Raw genomic sequence first — 19,804 nt, forward strand, 5'->3', positions numbered from 1 at the left:
TGGATTGTGTGGGTTGTGTATGGTTTCAGGTGCTTCACATCAATGACACTGCGTGTCCTTGTTCCCGTTAGCATTATGAGATTATTTATACCGAGACATTTTTACAACTTGTTGTGAGTGGAAGAGCACAAATCAAAAAGCTGACTTGGCCATCATCATGACAGGGGAACACAGAGGACGTTGGATTTGGATGAACCTAACAGACGCAGTTTAAATCCATAAATCATACAGAAAGGAATTAGTCTGTCTTAAGGAATGCTGTTTTGCTGTTGGGTCCACACAACACATCTGTTTTCTGCCCCCATATTAAACTCCTTTGTAAAAGACTTAATCCAGGGGATATTTTTCTGGCCTCTTTCAACCACTAGCTGCATGACTGCCAGATAGCCAATGACTGTAACTCCCAGAGATGGTCTACCGTGTCTTCTGTGTGTACCTTTTTGTTGGCTCTTTGTGATTGAGAGGCTGTAAAAAAGCAATCTTCTCTACCTCCAGCTCATCAACATGCACAGGTGCACACACATACACACACACAGGCACACATACTTACATGCTTTCTTCGAAGAGAGACCGTTAAAACGTGGCATAGCATTTTATTTTAGCTGCTGTGCTTTCTGTCTGACTGGAAACAGCCCCCAGTCTGTTTCTGTGTCTGCAAATGATGAAAAAGGATCAAAATCGACGACACTGCTGCATCTGCTGCCACACTACACCATGGAGGAGCACAAGAAGAAGGTAAGGAAAGGAGAAGTAACAGGATGATGGCTCAGAGTCACAGGATGAACAATGGTTTGAGCCTCCTAATGGTTCAGTGGAACAGTACTGTGGCTATTTCTACAAGGAAATGTATCATCACTCCAGGACACAGAGAGGAATTAAAAGAAAGAGAAAGACAAAAAAAGGTGTCCACTATCTATTGAATGCATGGTGGATTTAATGTGCGGGGTAACCTTTGGAACATCACGCGTAACAAAAAGTGATAGTTTTCCTTCAGTTGACTGATTACAGTCTGATAAGCATGGAAAACACCACACCCATCATCGATTGGCAGCAAAACAGATCAATAAAGCACCATCAGCACACATGCCAGATAGACTAACACAGATCCAAATAATAAAGCACACAGCATACATTAAAACCAGCAAATGCTTTCAGTGTTAGGTATAGCCTAGTAAACAGATGAAGCTTCTTACAACTAATTGCTATAATTCAGGATTACTCCAACTGTACACTGGCTGAGGAAATTTTAGAAGAGAGAGGTCGCAAGGGACAGACAGAGTTTTGGCTCCTTGAGTTTGAACATTGGCAGAACTTTCCCCCATAAAAAAAGCACCCTAAAAGCAAGAATTGAGATAAAGAGAATAAGTACAATTTCACAAAGTGTGTTCGATGTGAACTTAACGTAAGAGTTAGTAAACTAAACGTAATAGTTTAGTAGGGTCAATTCCACAACAAAGCCAATGGTAAAGGACAGTTGAGTTGAGTTGAGTTGAGTTGAGTTGAGTTGAGTTGAGCTGAGTTGAGTTGAGTTGAGTTGAGCTACATTCAGTTCACACCAGGTGACGGAAATTAAGGAAAGTAACAGGAAGTGACAAGTTTGACAGCTGATCTGTCAGAGAATAAGAAACTTGAAGCTTGGGGCCCTGACAGACCAAGCTGACCTCAAAGACAAAGACTGACTGATGCGTTGGCTGTTGAAGCTGTACTTTGAAACACTATCACCAATAAACACCAATAGCTGTCAACTCTCTGACAACCAACATGCGTGCAAACTTGGCAACTGTGTTTAGTAGTTTGTGATCCTAAACCAAAAGTAATCACAGTGGGCCCGACTTTCCAACCATCTTCAGTGTGAACCTGATGCTAGGAATACACACAGAATGCCTATGTTTCCTAAGTATGCCAGTTTGTTTATGTATTCTGTGATCCTCTACCACAAAGATCAATATATCATAAAGACTGGTTTACAAAATATTACAAATACAAGAATCAGTTTGCAACTACACAATGACTCCAGGACGTGGAAATTTATCACTAACAGTTTGCAAATTAAATGTAGTACAGGTATTTGTTACATTAGGGAAACTGTACGCTCCACACTCACTCATTATGGTGACTTATACACTCTGCAGGCCTATTAGTGTTGTGCAAGCCAAAGTTAATATTATGGAAATAGTTCAGGCTGCCTGGGGAACATTTTAAACAGAGGCCTATGACACAGACGTAAAGACCTACTTTCTGTTGTATTTTTGTGTTTGTCAACATTGTCTATGATACAAGCCAAGGAGCATCATTGTGTGCTCAGAATGCGTTTCAACATTCAGCATACAAATGTGTCTCGCTGAGGATTATGAAACTAGGGAAGCAAACAAAGTTAATTGAATTTAACGTACATTTATGAACACTCTTGTTCCATGACATAGTAAAAATGATAATACTATTAGCAAAGAAAACAATTTCACAGTGCTTTAAACACATAATTCGATAGGTGTGTATTTGAAATTTGGGTAAACAATTATTTAACTTCTGAATTCACAAATTAGTGATTTAACAGAAACACCTGATTCAAATCGCAGAAAGGTAACATCATGAATATATTCTGCAAAAACAATTCCTTTTCAGGAAAACCTCTTACTAGCTACACATTTTTAAAAAATAGACATAAAAAACAGAACGGTCACTAATTTTCTCTTAGAAGTTAAAAAAATAAACCCTGAAGCCTGTTAGAGGAGAATCTTACCTTCTACGCTATGCTTCAATCGTTCAAGTTAAGATTCCAGTCTGTTCTCATTGATGTTCAAAGCATGTAGCTACAATCATATTCTAACAGGATATGATATTGTATTTCTTTCCAGCAGCTGATTTGACAAATGCATGATTTATTGAGCTGTCATTAACTTTTCTTTCATATTTCTAATCTGAAAAAAAAAAAAAAAAAAAAAAAGTCATCTGTTCTGGAAAACTCAGATTTCTTCTACATTATCTGAATGATACAAGACAGAAAATAAGCTATTTAGTTGTAAAACCAGGACTGTCAAGTCATCATTTAAATTGTTTGCTCGATGGTGTTTCTTCCAGCAGCTCGACTCGTTTTCTGTGGCTGTTTTTAAGACTAAAATCTTGAGCTCATGAGCTCACTTTGTGGGGCTGAATGAATAATCAGTACAACCAAAATAAAGTTATTATTATTTGTTGTATAGAGGACACACTATGTATCAGTGACGTGGTTTTAAACAGCTTAAAATATACAAAATGCCTGTTAATTTTGTACTGCAAATTTTGTTATTTATAGAACACACCTGTATACATAGAGGGTGATAATATATCTGCCAAAAGCTACTTTTGACCAGTAATATCAGCCCAGCTATGTATAATTTTATCTGGAGTGCAAAAGCAACATTATCAAAGTCAAAAAAGTCAACTTCAGTCTCAAAGGAGAATGCTTTGATAATATTTTACATGAATTCCAGAAACTAAATCATAGTCGTCTAAATGAACGCAGCTGAGTTGTTGAATGACAGTTGTCTGAACTAGCAGCAGTATCTAAGGGCAGAGTTTAAGATTAGTCCATTGAAAAATCTTGATTGGGCTCTGCCAACAAAGATATCAATTTATATCAATCAAATAAGACCAGGAGTACTTCAAAATACTGACAGAAGTATTAGACAGAACATTTGGTGTAGGACTGTATCTGATAGGGTCAGGGGCAGGCATTTCAAGCAAGTATTTCAGGTGAGGCAACGAGGCTATACGGGACACTCAGTCAAGCTCTAAATCCCTGAGAATTGGTGTAAGTCACCCAGTCCACCTCTAAAGCTTTGGTAGGAATGCGATTCGGAGGGCCGAGGCCATGGGCTTCACCCCTGAGCCCCAGGAAGAAAAGGTGGTCTGAAAAGAGCGGTGGCGAAATGGACCTCGGCTTGATTAAATGGTCACTGAGTCGGAAAGCAGCTCTGATGTGATCTGTGACCTCGTACTGCCCTGAAAAAAAAAATCTTTTTAAAGAAATGATTAAATGAAAGCACCTTCAAAAGAAGCCTGGAGGGACCTCAGTGAAGCGGATTGACTGGTGGGAGGGTGCAAGGTCCCCACTTAGCACAAACACTGAAGGAGGGGGAAATGGTTTTGAGAGAGGGGTGGGAGTAGGCTCAGACCTAATAACCACCTGCTCCAAACTAAGAGAAAGAGAGAAGACCAGAAAGAGCATAAAGGGAGAGTGACTGATCCAGTGACAGTAGGGTCTGTTAGCTGGTAGCCTGGGGCAGGACAGCAGACCTGAGAAACAGAGTGGTGGCCAACATCTCAGGCATCTTTGATTCCTTACACACTTTTCCTCTTCTTCCTCTCAAAACATTTTGATGGGAGGTTCAGAGGGCTTCTCATGGGAAGGAACATATCTGAAATTGAATTAAAGAGAAAGGACCTTTGAGAGCTCCTGCGAACTCCTCAGAGAGAAGAAGGAAGGTCTTCTAAGAGGCAAACTCAGTGGGCTTTTGCAGTGCTTGGAAGGCAGCAGCAAGTTTTGCCAATGACTGTGGTAGCTACTTCAATTTGAATAGAGGCAAGGGAAAAGATATATATAAACAGTGTGAAGATGAATGAATAATAATGAATGGCTCTGTATTTATAGAAGAGCACAGAGCTTACTGGGCTTTCGGTTATTCTCAAATCCAATCTAATCTATATTACCACATCACATACATACCTTTTGTACACACGTTTTCATTATAAAGAATAATAATGAAAATTGTGTGAAGGGTTGGCAGTGCAATGTGCATAGCGATGAGAGTTGCTTTACTTGTTTGACAGGCTTTTACTACAGATGCATTTTTACCCTGTAATTGGCACCACATGGTCAACTTTCAACATTTCCCGTTACTCAACTTTTACATTTCGTGAGGACTCCAACGGACTACACTACAGTTGAAGTAAACCCCATGTCAACTTCTTGAAATAGACCAGAGGCAACTTTTCTCAGGCCACAGGCTCCCACAGAAAACAAACAAATTTCTCAATATGGCTGAAATGTGAAGACGTCCTTTGATTGAACCTCAACAATAGTACACATTTAGAATCTGAAGTTTAAGGATTAGAGATTTACTATGGAGCTGCAGCTGTCATTTAAACCACAATGTCCTCATAAAAAGTTACACCGCAATTCATTTTTCAATGTGTAACTACTCTGAAATGACGCAGAAACTTTTTTTTCCAGCCTTATAACCTTTTTTGTTTTTTACCTGTGAAAAGGAAATCACTTGCACCAGTTTTACATGTATCGACTATAACCTGACAAAAATCTATTCTTCTGACAACTGCAATGATTTGTCAGTTTTATACAGCTTTATGATAACCAATTATGACAAATATTCATATTTTGCTGAGCTCTGCCCAAATCACTAAACCTGCTCCCTCTCCTTACCTTGGTTTATCACCAACAGAGAGAGACATGTGGCAAAGGGTTTCTCATTACTACAGCAGCATTTATTTAATAATCTCACAGTGGTAAAAATCTCATTCCGCAAATGTTGTTATGGAGCTTAACACAGTTCATATTTAAATGTTAGCAGAGGAAAATGCTAAATTCTGTGAACAGGAATACAGACACAGGCCATAATAATAAACAATTATACAATATAAAAGATTTTGTTGTTCACGTACGCCAAACAAACCCTCTCTCTCTGCACAGACGTGACATCAGAAGCCACAGTACCAAATCACAAACTGTATTTAACAATATACGTATACTAATGTAAGGTATAGCTAATTATAGATAATATGTTATAGATATTTAGTCAATTGTAGTTATGGATAATAACATGCTTTAACATTAACTCTTCACCAATTGCAATTTATTTTAATTGAACTTGATAAAATACTACAATTTAAATTGAATGTGTATACTGATAGATTTAATACTTACTGTAATTCAGTCACTATGTATTAACCACAGTTAGAATTATTGTGTCATATAGAACTGGGACACAGCTTTATTTTGTTTGTCTCACTCGCTATCTCTCTCCCTCTCACTCACTCACACTATCAACGTGATTGTTTCCTCTTGGGGAGAGCACAAGTAAGGGGAATGGCCGGTGATAACACTTGTTTAAAGCAAAGTAAATTGTCCTGTTGCATTGTTCTGGGTAGACTGACACTTTTACAGAGCCGCAGCATCCCAATCAGAGCTCATGTAATCACACGGACATTTTTACGGCAATCAGAAAGAGCAGAGGAGGGGGCTGGGACTTCAGACAGAGCACACAGACACCGCTGCCTTTGAACCAAAGATACTCAAATCACATCTCCATAATGCCTTGATTAAAACAAATTTAGAAACGTTAAACATGCCACGTGCCACGACAAACCATAGCACTTTGAGAGTAGTAAAAGAAAAAAGAAAGAAAGAAAGAAAAAAAAAAACAAGCCGAGATGTCAGTGTTTTGTCTGTGAAGGATTATCCTGAGGAATTCTCGCCTCTCACAATAATCCATCCTTATCACTTGTCACGTTCAAAGAGGTAGAAATTGGAATGGACTCTGGGATGGAGTTGGTTAAATGGAGAGCTTTATGACCAAGAAGAGGCGTGCAGGAGACAAAGTGAAACAAAGTGTGCTTCAAGTGTCTCTCTCTCTGGCTGAGTGAGCTGTCTTTGCGGCAGAGCTTGTACCTCTGAGGATATTTGCACTGCTTTGTTGCAAATTAGTCTTCCTCTTTTGAGCTTTTATTCACAGAAAAAAAATATCAAAGTAATCACTAGAGCAATGGTGATTATTCCATGTTGGAAAATATGAGACAAATAACAAGATCTTGTTTACAGTTTAATCTATTTGAGGCCTGCTGTACACCAGAGGATGGATGTTGTTTTGTCTGTGCTAGGGCTGTTTTAAAGATCACCACTTTAGCAAGATTATAAAAGAGCCACATTGGACCCCCTGCTGATGATTTCAGTGACCACATTAGATTACTGGCCTGACCTCGTTTGGAATGTTATTGTAAAAAAATGTTTTTGTGGCATGACATGAAAATCATGAAAAGCCAAAATATCATTCTGGGCATCAAGACAGAAATTAGGGTTTGATAATGTGGAATATCCTCTGACAAACATCCTCTTATGTGAAGGAATATCCATCTAAGGTCTGTAGTTTGTCACTTGAAGAATGATTCAACATTTTGAGAGGTACACTTTCTTTGAGTTGGATGACAAAATCGATACCTATGTACTTGACACACAGACATGACTGCGAACAGCTATCTTGTTTCACTCAAAAGTACAAAAATATGCATCAACACCACTAAAGCTCACTAATTACCACATTGTATGTGTTGTTTTTTTAAAAATCAGTACACAAACAGACTTGTTAATTACACGGAGTCTGTGCTGTTAAACTTTATGCTAAGTTCAACTAATCACTGCCGAGCTTTAGCTTCATACTCAAGTCATATCGATTCATTTAACTAATTTAAGTGAATTTAAGTGTATTTCTCCAAATATTGAGCTGTCACACTTAAAAACTGATACATGTGTATGAAAACGCACTAATGACTCATCTGCATAGGAGGCATTTCAGACATGTTTTTCAGTTGTTTGTGTCACATGTGTCTGACAGAGCAGATCTGTTTCTATTTTAATCAATACAGCTGTCTACACAGACCACATAACAGCATGTGTTTTTACACTTGAAGTCTAATTTGTTCCATTTCATGCATATAACTGCAGTAATTGTTTTGGACTCTAAACAATGCCACAACGCAGATGACCTATACACAAAATTATGCCTGAAGGCCTACTGTATAGACCCTGACTAAAGGACTGAAGCTGCGACTGCTGCTCTGCTCACGTGCTGCTTTCCCTACACAGACCGTATAGACATTGTGGGATGCACAGATATGGAGGAACAGTACAGTCCCACAAATCCAGCCTGGTCCTTGTGGAGGAGCTAGAGTGCGTGAAGTGGGATGTTGTGTTTGGGGAGACAAGGGAGGTAGAAGAGTAGAGGAGCAGAAGTATGGGTGCAAGGAAAGAGGGAAGGTGACTTTCATGGCACAGCGGAGGGCTGACACAAGCAGTCCTTGGCTTAGGAAGGCCACAGAAGTCTCATGCTAACAGCGTCCACATACAACTCCTTTAGCAGCACTTTTTGTCGGTCTCATTGCCTGTTGGTCTGTCTGGAGCCTGTTCTGGGCCAGCTAGCAGCCAGATATCATTATCTCCTTGACTCAGGGCAGAGTAATCTCTCTGCCTGCTCCTGCTTTATTGAGTTGGATAAATATAATATGTGACTCATAGCCATTATCTACAGAACAGCCCTATTTATCCAGCAGGCAGAGGCCTTGGCTCATTCAAATTGGCCTCTCTCTCTTTGACGGAACTACACTCAAGCAATGGCAGCCTTTGAACACCCATTCATGGGATTTTGAACCAATGGAGAAGTTTCCAACATGAACTCAGTTCTCATTATTTAATATTGACAAACTGTGACACTAAATATTTAAAACAGAGCTGTTAATGCTATTAAAAAAAGTCATGGTAGGTCAGAAAGAGGGGTAAGTACATTACATTATGTACTTTACGGTAAGGCATCGTAACTGCATGATAGAGACAAATGAACCAGCGGCAACCTCCGGTGCTGGGAAATGAAGCCAAGGCACAAGTGCTAAAAATTGTAATTCCTCGAGCAAAGAAATAAACATGCTTACAGCCTGGTTCAGGCAACGGTTTTGGTCTCTATAACTAATTTCTCCGTCCATGACAACTGAGTTTTGTTTTAACTCACCCGTTCAGATGAAATTAAGGCTTAAAGTTATGTATGATTAACAGCATGACTGCTTGATTGACAGGTAGCTGTCAATACAGATGGCTTATTCAAGCACCTGGGTCCACCGATGATCCACGTCTTTGCAGATACTTAGATTAGCCGGGAGGTGGAAGAAGCAGTAAATCCAACACAGCCGCGCATACTTTCAGCTTCAAAACAGTGCTTTGTAAATCTACGGGTGACGTCACTCAGGCTCTGTCCATTCTTTATACTGTCATTGTGAAGGAATGCCTAATGTTCACATTTAAGTAACAAAGTTTAGTGTAGGAATTATAAAAAAAACAAAACAAAATGCTGGTAGCCTCAATCAGTCTCAATTTTGTTGTTTCCTTCTGAAGATTTGTTGGAACATTGTCTTGTGTTTAGTGAGATCATTACTTGCAACTTTTTTTTTATCACATATTGTCTTTGTCATTGGTCTTCCCAAAATAAACTGATAAAAAATTCATGTCTCACTCTCTGCATTTAAAAGTTAGCTGTTTTTGCAGGCATATCTTTGCTAAAGACAGCAGTTTGCCTCCTGTCATAACATTCAGTGGTGGGGAGCTATAAAAGAGAGAAAGGGAGGAGAGGGGGGAGAGAGAGAGAGAGAGAGAGAGAGAGAGAGAGAGAGGTGAGGGAAAGGCTATCCTCTCTTGTCTCAGTCTCTCTGAGGGGTTGACAGGTAGAGAAATAGATCACTGGTCCATGACAGCTCAGTATGACCCCACGCTATCATGCAGTGTGCTGTCTGTGGAATGAGCTCCCTGATGCAAGTCATAGCCAGCCCATTCACGGCCCAGCTACTTAACTGCAAATCCTCTGTTCTCTGCTGATAGATTCACATACGTTTTACCCCTGACGTCCATGCACCGTCCTTGACTGCTGCTAATGTTAATGAGAGGATATTACATGAAGAGTTATTTCAGTGGCTTAATCACAGGACGAGCACAGCATTTGTGGAAAAGATGTTTGTTGGCCATGTGAAGGACTGGCCCGCCTTCTGCCCAATTTATGTTGGGATAGGCTGTGGTCCAACTACCCCTGTGTCCCTGAACTGGAATAAGCAGGTCAAGACAACGAATGAATAGAATGAATAATTGTTTTAGATGAAGATTGAGGGTGTAGGGAAGAGACTGGAGGCTTGGGTTTGGCAGTATGCTGGTCTCAGCAGCCATGTAACTGCCAAATCAGTAAAACAGGGATTAACCACAGGCCACAAACTCTCTCTTCTCCTTTCCCATCTCCATTGTCCTTTATTCTCCTCTATTCTCATCTCATATATTCTCTCCGATTTTATGTCCTTGTCTTTCCTCATTTCTCCTCTGGTGTCTCCTCTCATCTTTTCTCCTCTGTAATGCTCTTCACTGTCCTCCACTGTTCCCCGTCTCCTCTTTATCTATCCTCTTCTCTCGCAAAGTGACCTACAGTAGACACCACCTGAGACAAGCTACTGTATGTTTTTCGATGAAAAGTAATGCTACTGACTTTCATTCAAGAAGTAAAAAAAGAGAAAAGAAAAGCAGCAAATTAAAAGGATTAATCTTTTTCTTTTTCTTTTTTAGATATGCAGTCTCAGCATACACATTGAATATGAGGTCTATGGTGTTGTTCACCCACAAAATAAGCTCCAGGAAGACAAAAAGCTAATTGACTAGTATCATCCAGTATCCTGAATTTGCAATTCTTGAGTTTCACTCAGCCGCCGGAGGTAGAAGTCAAATGAAAGAGAGAAAGAGGCGGCGAATGTGGAAAAAAGACAGTGTCTCCTTTTTAAGTGTCCCTGCTGCCAATGCAATGCATTACAGGGATACAAAGCAAGCCATTACTGCTTAGCATTTGTTGAATCTTCGAGTGCCCAAATAGTGACAGGTCTATTTCTCTACCGTTAGTGAGAGAGGCAGGCAGAGCAGAGGACACCTAATTACCCAGTATTGTGAGGCACAATAAAACTCTTGATAAGCCTGGCGACAGAACAAGCTGTGTGTATGTCTTTGTGTGTGTGTGTGTGTGTGTGTGTGTGTGTGTGTGTGTGCGCACTCGGATGGTAGCCATGCCTGTATGTGTTGTGTGTGTGTGTGTGTGTGTGTGTGTGTGTGTGTGTGTGTTTATGTGGGCTCATGTGTTGGTTGTTTCACTTTGACTGAGCGTGCTGCAGCACCACCGTCTCCGTCTGTCCAGTGATGGAGAGGCCTGTCTCTGTGTCTCAGAGCTTGTATCTACGGAGCGGCAGCGCCAACAGACAGCGACAAGAGTTGACTTGATGACTAATGTGTTCGCTGAAGAAAAATTAATGATTTTTCTGGCCGGGGTTAATGGACATGTTAACACACAGAAATGATTTGTTTAAGAGGAAATGACCGCAATCTATATTTGGTCATCTCTGTAGCACTGTCCCAGAATCCAATACCAAATGAAAAGACACACTCACGTACACACAGACTCTCACATGGCTCATCTTCACACACTTTTCTTACACACAGTCATTTTGTATCATTTTCCATCCATGGAAGGTGTGTCGCCGAAAATCTGTGCAGTTTCATGGCAGTAATTTTATTCATTTATGCATTTAATTTCACCTAATCCATAGATAACCTTCTCAAACAAATACCTCAAATATACCACATTATATGATTGCATAAACACAAAATCGACACGAGCACACATGCACAGAAGTCATTTGGAGAAGACTCTGTGTGAAACAAAAGGACTTAGTAGTAATCAGAGCAGCGGCTGTGAGAGGAGGGGGTGACGGGACGGGCAAGGGAGGACACCAAGAACCAAGCGGAAGATAGACTAATAAATTCTGCCTCTGGTGGAGTTAGCCATAAAACACATAGGTTTCATGCATTTGAGGGCAGAGCTGTCTGTCTGAAAATAATGCAGAATTAATTAGTGGAGCGGTGGAAAAAGAACCTCATGACAATCAGCCAACCAGGCTCATAAATCAAACAGTCTGGGGGAAAAACACAAAGCAAATGCCTGACAGTACGGTTACTGCAACCTCCCAAAGTAAAAGAAACCACGCTGTAATTATCAGCACTGAGCCGAGATGAGTCAACACAGTGTAATTTCTATCAGAGTCCAAAAAAAATACTTCCTACAAAGATATTCTTTGTTACTGTAAATCTGATTCTAAGGCTCTCTACTGTATAATTTCATCAGTTAAGAGTTCAGCGTTCTGCTGCTCAGACTGTACTTCAGCTCCAAGCAGAGAGGACAGATTCCAACAGCAGCAATTTTCAAGTTGCCACAGGGGGAGCTATTGATGTTTCAGTACTTATTCCACACTACTGTAATGATGTGAGTGAGTTTGTGCATGAGTGCGCATGTGTGTGTGTGTGTTTGTGTGTCTGTGTTTTGGTCTTCTGCCAGGGATGTTAGCCAGAGGTTATTTGGCAAAAACAGTAATGTGCACTTTGTTTTTTACTGTTTAACAGAAGCATGCCACCCAGTCTAGCCATATCAAATGAAAGATCTTCAACACATTCACAGTAAACAGTGCAGGATGTAGACTATAGCAGTGTAGACATAACTCCAAATAAAATAGTAGTTCATAACGAGTGATGTGAGTGTAAAATGTTGACAGATAGTTGGGTTAAACACAAGTTATCAGTTATTATGTGAAATACAAAATTAAGTTTAGTTAGTATTATACAGGCATTAGGAGGTTATGCATTCATTGTTTTGACTGTACTGTATTGGGCAGGGACAACTTTCTGTACACATTACTGGTGGCTTTTAGAGGCATTTAAATATGTCCAGTTCAACTTAACTATCTAAACCACTTATTTGGGCTTAAAACATTTAAATGTATGTTGTAATGTATATAGACAATTTTAGGTTTAAAGTTCTATGTGGAGCTGGACAAGGATGAAATCAGTCAGGCATTTGGGGGTATATTATCATAGCATATTGACTGGGGGAATAAGGAGGTTCAGAGGGCAAAACATATGTGGTAACCCCCGATGGTGTCAACACAGTGAGCAGCAGTAAGCTTACAGATAAAGATAAAGATACAGATTATTTAAGGCAATCATAGATGTAAAAAACATCAAACTAAACTGCAACATACTCCAGGCAGCCGTCATGCCATTTGACATCAACTGCACACATTAGACACTGTGCAGACAGAAAAAGTACTCAAGTTATGGTAGCTGGGACATAACTAAGGCCCTGGAGACTGCTAAACAAAGGCTCAGCCAGACTAATGAGTCACACCAAAGAAGCAGCGACCAAAAGAAAAAATGCCATGTTCTCCAAAGAACCATTCAAGGTGTCCTGCCAGCTGCAGTGCAGTAACACACCAAGAGTAGACTCACCAAAAGACGAAAACAAACACGGTAGTGCAGAGCAGTAGAGAGACAGAGGCATCGCATCAGTGCTTAGTTGCTAATAGTGCTGAGCGCAGACCATCACAATATCCCACAGCAGGACCCAGGCACCAACAAAGCAGCAGACCCATCAAAAGTGGGTCACAAACATGAGGAGACAAACCAGCTACTGACAATGACTGGACAACAATTACAACTTGTATTGGGAATATAATGACTTTTAAAGGGGAAAGCATCCACAAACAAGAAAACAGTTTGGGACAAAGTCCTATAACAAATTGTGTCCAAAATATAAACATAAAACATAAAAAGATGGTACTGTATGAGTGTCCTTGACATGTAAAGAATACTAGCAACTCACCAAAACAATGATAGTAAAGCATTTAATCTTCAACCTCTAGACCTTGGAGTCTTGTTAATTCAACTATGTTGCTATGTTATATAAGAACAGTTGTGAACACAAAGGATACACACAGTCAGTCACACACTACTGTGAAACAAACAAGGCTGAACGTCAGGTCTTTGCACCTCTGTTTTCTTGTGAGGGTTGTCCTGTCTACTGTCTTTGACTCCATCAAAATCTCCCTCCGTTCACACCCCTACACTGACTTATTGCCTGCTGTAATAAAGGTGCTAGCTACTGATGTTGACTGACAGACTGCTAACACAACTAGCTCTGTGCATCGGTACGTGTAGATATATATGTGTGTGTGTGTGTACGCGATTCCTGAGGGCACAAACAACAACCTAAGGTGCAGGTTGTGCTAGCCAGACATCTGTTGTTAGTGGTGGAAGGTAAGTGAGTTTGACAGAGCTGAGATTGAACAGGAGGCATTCTGCCAGCCAGGTGAAGACAGAAGCTTCACCCCCACCAAAGACACAAACAAACAAACTCTACTACTACTACACACGCACACACACCTACACACACAATCCTATATTGTCATCACACACGTATATAGTAGTGAGTAGCCACGGCACACTTTGGACAAGGCATGCCCCCATGTGGAAGGAGCCCATAGCTGGAAAAAAAACTAAGCTCTGTCTGTCTACTGCAATTGTGGGACATGAGACAAAATGTCTGTCTGTGTATCGGGTCCAGACTCACTTCGGTCCTTTTTCGAGCCTACTTTTCTTAGAGTTTATCACAATATATATATATATATTTACAAATATAAATTGAAGTTAAGTGCTAAATCACTAAAGGGAAATATGATGAAACTCGTAATTATATAAAATACAATATAGCTAATTTAATTCTTTTCTTCACAAAATAGCCTGGGGTCACCTTTTCTTAGTATTCAGCAAGTTGCAAAGTCTAACTGCAAAACCAACCAGACACTTTCACCTTTATTGCTCTGAACAGTGAAATTTAATCACTGAGCCCCAATTTCAGCTGCAGTGTTTAAGGGACAAAAAAGCTACCCGATGTAGTCATTTTCAAGGACTTTTTTCATTATTGTAAAAGCTACATTACAGGATTCCAGGCTCCCAAGGATGTTCGGAGACCCTCTCTGTGTGTGTGTCCTGTGGTCTGTGCTTCAGGCAGGCAGGTCTGCTGAGACCATCCTCCACAACTCATTGGCCCATAACATCAGTCACAGCATTACACACCGTAAATCGGCTCCTCACACATACAGTGGTAGGAAGAAAGAGGCTTACATAAGCAAAATTATTCACAGAACTGTGCAGTACCTTCTCTGTTTAAAGTTGTAGCCTACATACAAACATAAGACAAATGGACGGATGCTTCTCTCGAGCCCTAATGGTGAATTTTTCAACACTTCTGATTATTATTTGTTACTCAGTGTGCTGCTGCCGTATTGGGTAAGTCGGGCTTGTCTAGTTTCACTGTGTCTTATCATCTCAGATGACAAAAGATCTGGTAGATTTTTTTCCTTGACATTTTATACAGCAGAGGACAATGACTGCCTAGCAGAAAGTTGGTTGTTTTGAGCAGTCAGTGATGTGTTCCTTGCGTGGTGGCCACCGCTGCTATCGGCTGTGTGCCCGCAGCTACAGTGTGTTCCCTGTTTTATCACTCTCATCTAAATGAACCACACTCACAGCTGGAGAAAGGTGACCCGACTGCTAATCAACCACCAGAGCCACAGTGTGCACCGTGTGTCCCTGTGTGTGTCTTTGTACTGCGGGACAGTTATCCACTCAGGCAGATGCTCATGCGTTGTGCTGTATGCAGGTCCTTACAATCTGTCTCTGAACTGATCTCAAAAATCCACTCTCAAAAAGGAAGGAAAATTCCAACCGCTCACTTTTCTGCCAGTCCTCCACTCCTTTTTTCCCCCTGCCTCTCTCCAGCTGAGTATTAAATTCAGCAACTGAGAAGGTGACCTGCGTGCTCTGCCATAAAGAGCAGGGGAGCGGAGGAGAGAGGGGGGGAAGGAGGGATGGAGGGGGAGCTGAGCGGAGGCTGCTGGATCAGCAGAATCTGAGCGTTTAGAGACACACAGATGTGTATGTGTGTGCCCCCGCTTTCTCAGTCTCTCTTACACACACACACACACACACACACGCAAACACACACATACACATACCACACCCTCCTCCTCAGCGGTGAGGCGTCTGGGGAGCCCAAGGGCGAGCGTTCGGCTGTCACCCTCCCCCCACCTCCTCCTCCTCCTCCTCTTCCCATCCCTCCCTCCAACCCTCGTGTGAGCCGCACCCCAGAGCCACCACACAGCAAGACACAGACCTGCTGCCAACTATCGCTGCCACACTATAACACACACGTACACATGTACGCAGGCACACGAACACAGAAAGACACACTCTCTGTAACACGCGCTAACACACCAACTCCCCATTTCACACAAAGCACTTTGATTCTAACACATAAATGTGCAAAAGCCCTCAGTCTCTCTCTCTCTCTCTCTCTCTCTCTCTCTCTCTCTCTCTCTGCCTCCACTCTGTCAAATCTCTGCCTTCACACTAAACAGCTCCGTGGGGATTGGCAGGCAGGCGGGCAGAAAGGAAATAAATATGTTTCCTGACGACAGCACAGTTTTCTGACAGTACTCTGGCACTGGGCTGGGCTGCTGTGCTCAGACAGAGGCAGAGGGGAGCGCGAGCTGTAAGTGGATGTTTGTTCTAACAATCTTCTGCTCAGGCTGCTCACTGACTATCTAAGCTGGGACTTTAATGTCTGTGCATCTGTAAAAACCTTCTTGCTTTTTTTTTACCTCCAGAGGGGGAGTCCTCTGGCTGTGGAACCAGTGATGAACTGATTCATTACCATTATAAACATCTCCAGGCAGTGCAGACTACTATGGAAGCAATGCATACATTAAGATCTTGATCTTTAAAATACCGCAGAGTTTATGAAGGATTTATCATACTCCAAAACCACAAGGCTATTAGAAAATGCAAATGAATCATAAGTACCTACCATTTTGCCCTGCATATTTACATAATATACAACTATAGGAAGGTTAACAATGACAGGCACTGTTTTTTAACATAAATTATAAAATTTGTTCTCTAAAATCCAAAATGTTAATGTTTGACTAAATAATGCTCTAATTCTAGTAAATCCAGCATGCAGCAAAGTTCAATTAATCATGTAAGCTGGGGTACCTTTTAGACCCTGAGGTTAGGAACCAACCATGAACACCACGCTCCCAGTTTTCGTCTGGCCAAAGGCCTTTGATGCATGTCATTCCTCATCTTTCTCGTCACTCTCCCAAAAGTGAATTAAAACAGGCAGTACATTGTTTGAAAAGGCTGAAACCTGTCTTGGTCCAAAATCTACAAAATATTTTCCTCCCAAAGTCCTTAAATACATGTGTTTATACTGCTACTTCTGCACATGTGAACGTGTGCTCACACGTGCAGATGGCACGTACACTTTCCACACATAGTCTGAAGGGTCATGAAAAAAGGGGACCCTATTAAATGTGGGCAGATGAATTTTCATTACGTGGACACTCACAACTATTCAAATGATGCAGAAAAAATAACATTTGCTTAGTGCAACAGTGAAATATGTTGGCATGGTCCAGTCCACTGCTGCACAACAGAGTGTGATTAAATAACTGAGCTAAGCTAGCCAAATGAAAAGATAACCAAGACATTAACAGCGGTAATGTTATAGATATACAGCAAGTATTAGTCTTAAAAATAACAAAGAAGGGAATTTCAGCTCCATTGATAAAACAGGCCGCAAATCATATGAATGATATTCCAGCAAACAGGTGACTAATAATGTTGAACCAAAACTGACTCAGCAGTTTCCCAAGATGACAAAAAATAAATAAAAAACTAATTTACTGCCATTCCCCCAAATCTTTGCAAAAATTCTCAAAGAATAGGACTCAAATTCCCCTTCAATACTGATGTCAGTCATACAAATTCTGTACTGTAAGGCAATTTTGTTTCTGAGTTTATTACTACATACTGTGACGCATAGTTTGAGCTTACCACATTACTTTTTATGGCACCCCCAAAAAGGCAGCTTTACACTCCGCTACATCAGTGTATGAGTGCTACTGCAAAAGAAGATAATCTCTGCGCTTTAATGTTTACTTCATCTTGGCATGGCAGTCCATTCTTGTTGCTGCAGGATAGTTGAGATGAGCAGTTTGACTGAGTCTGCTAATTTCTCCAACCGCGATGACTCACTGAGACTGAGAAGGGCTGAAAGATGGACAGACAGGGAGATAGAAAGAGGGGCGGAGATGGCAGATGGGTCACAGAACATTCGGGACAAGATGGTCATATCAAGGTTGGTGTGTGTGTCTGTATGTATATATACTGTGTGTGTGTGTGTGTGTGTGTGTGTGGGGGTGTCATACAGGAAGGAAGCCCAACCAGCCGGTGCAGTTTGCCCGTCTAATCAGATCACTGAGAGAGAGAGAGTGAGAGAGACAAAGAGAGAGAGAGCCCTCTGAGGAACAGATGTAATTTCAGAGCACCAAAAAAAAACAGCTTAAAATGCTCCTGATCACATTAGCTGGCCATCACAAAATAGGATTTCTGCACTGCCACAGTGAATGCCCATTACAAATTACTTAGGCACTGCAGACCTGTAACTCAATAGGCAGGGAAGGGCGGGGAGGGTGAGGAGGGCAAACAGAGGGGCAGAGATGAGGGATCGATACTTATCAGTAATAATTATATCCTTCCTCCCACTTCTCCAACCCCCCCCTCGGCTCCACACCCACCACCCTTAGTAAAGCACATATCTTACATTAATCATTGGGAGATTTCTGTGCTCGATAAGATAATTAACATTACGAGGGGTGTAGGAAGTTGTGATGATGTGAGGCAGTAGTCCAGCACTCAAGCTTCCAGGAATGTGCCAGGATAGAAAGTGCTGAAGGCAGCACACAGTGGTATACAGTAGGCTCTATGACTACAGTACAAGTTACAGCCTACTGAATTAAATGGCCACAGTTTGGGAAAAAAAAAAGAAGAAACACGAAAAAAAAAAAAAACAGGAGAAGAGACAATGAAACAAAAAGTTTTTTTTCTCTCTGTTGTATGCTATCTATCATAGGCAAATAAAAGCCCTGAGAAATTCATCATAGCAGTCTATTTGGACCGTAGAAATCAACATTATGTAAAGCGGCTGAGAGCGCAGCGGGTAGACAGATGGAATGGAAAACAAATAAATCAACTGGGAGAAAAAAACAACATTGTTTGTCCCTTATCTGTACCTTTGTACCCTCTACCTTGTTCTTGATATTTTTATTGTTACTGTAGTTGTTTGTGACCCGCTTCAGGTTTTGAGTTCACTCAATCAGCCCACTCACGTTCAAAATGCACAAATAATTTGATTTCAAGATATTAGAATAGTACTGTAAGCCAAGATCAAGAAATAGTTGCCTCAGGACTGAGACACGAGTAGAATGCACTAACTGTAATAAAAGTCGATGTACAGTACACCAGACTACAGGTTTTCTTTAAATGTGATGCCAATACCACACAATATTTGATTTGGAGGCCTTTTACAAAGTAGTTATATCACTTGGTATATTACTTCAGGACAATACAGTAAATGTGCACTTATATCCATTGTGAATTCATGGTAATTCATTATGGTATACCATTGCAATTGATGAAACAACTTCATTCATGTATATGTAAGGCTCAATGTTTTGTGTTTTTTATAGAGTTTGAGTTTATGTTGTGTTTTCTGCTGCCAGAAAAAAACAATCACTACCGTTTACAGTAAACGAGTCATTGGGTTTTGAGAGCAGCTCAATTGAGAACAATATGTTTTCCGTAATGCAGTAGATGTTACAAAAGAGAAAAGTAGGAAGAAAACACATATTAAAAGTAATGATAAAAAGTACAAGTGAACATTTGCACTGCAAATTACATTTCTATAATTATTTTTTTTGTTTTGTTTTTGTTTTTACTTATTACGTATACGTGAGCTCTGAGTTACTCACTCCCTGTCCACATGGTTGGCCAAATTATTTATTTGTTATTTAATTAAAGTGGAGAAAAAAAAGACAAAACATAAAAACCTCTTCCAATTGATTCTGAGTAAATTATGTCACTTTTTTTAATTTTTTGTTTTGCTGCTCGATTATATCAAAAATCACAAGATTACTTGCTGGCTTTGTAAAGGAAAGGGGTGCCAAATGGAATGCAAAACAAGATGGAAATAAAATGATGAGTGTGCCATTAATCATTTCATTTCCATCTTGTTTT

The 19,804-nt window shown here is 40.6% G+C and overlaps 1 protein-coding gene across 1 annotated transcript in view; it reads right to left on the reverse strand.

Annotated features, from left to right (window-relative positions):
- Positions 1–19,804, reverse strand: part of agbl4 (AGBL carboxypeptidase 4) — a 249,305-nt gene that overhangs the window by 164,141 nt on the left and 65,360 nt on the right. The window lies entirely within an intron of this gene.

The sequence above is a fragment of the Larimichthys crocea genome, chromosome XVII (assembly GCF_000972845.2).
Source record: "Larimichthys crocea isolate SSNF chromosome XVII, L_crocea_2.0, whole genome shotgun sequence".
Lineage (NCBI taxonomy): Eukaryota > Metazoa > Chordata > Actinopteri > Sciaenidae > Larimichthys > Larimichthys crocea.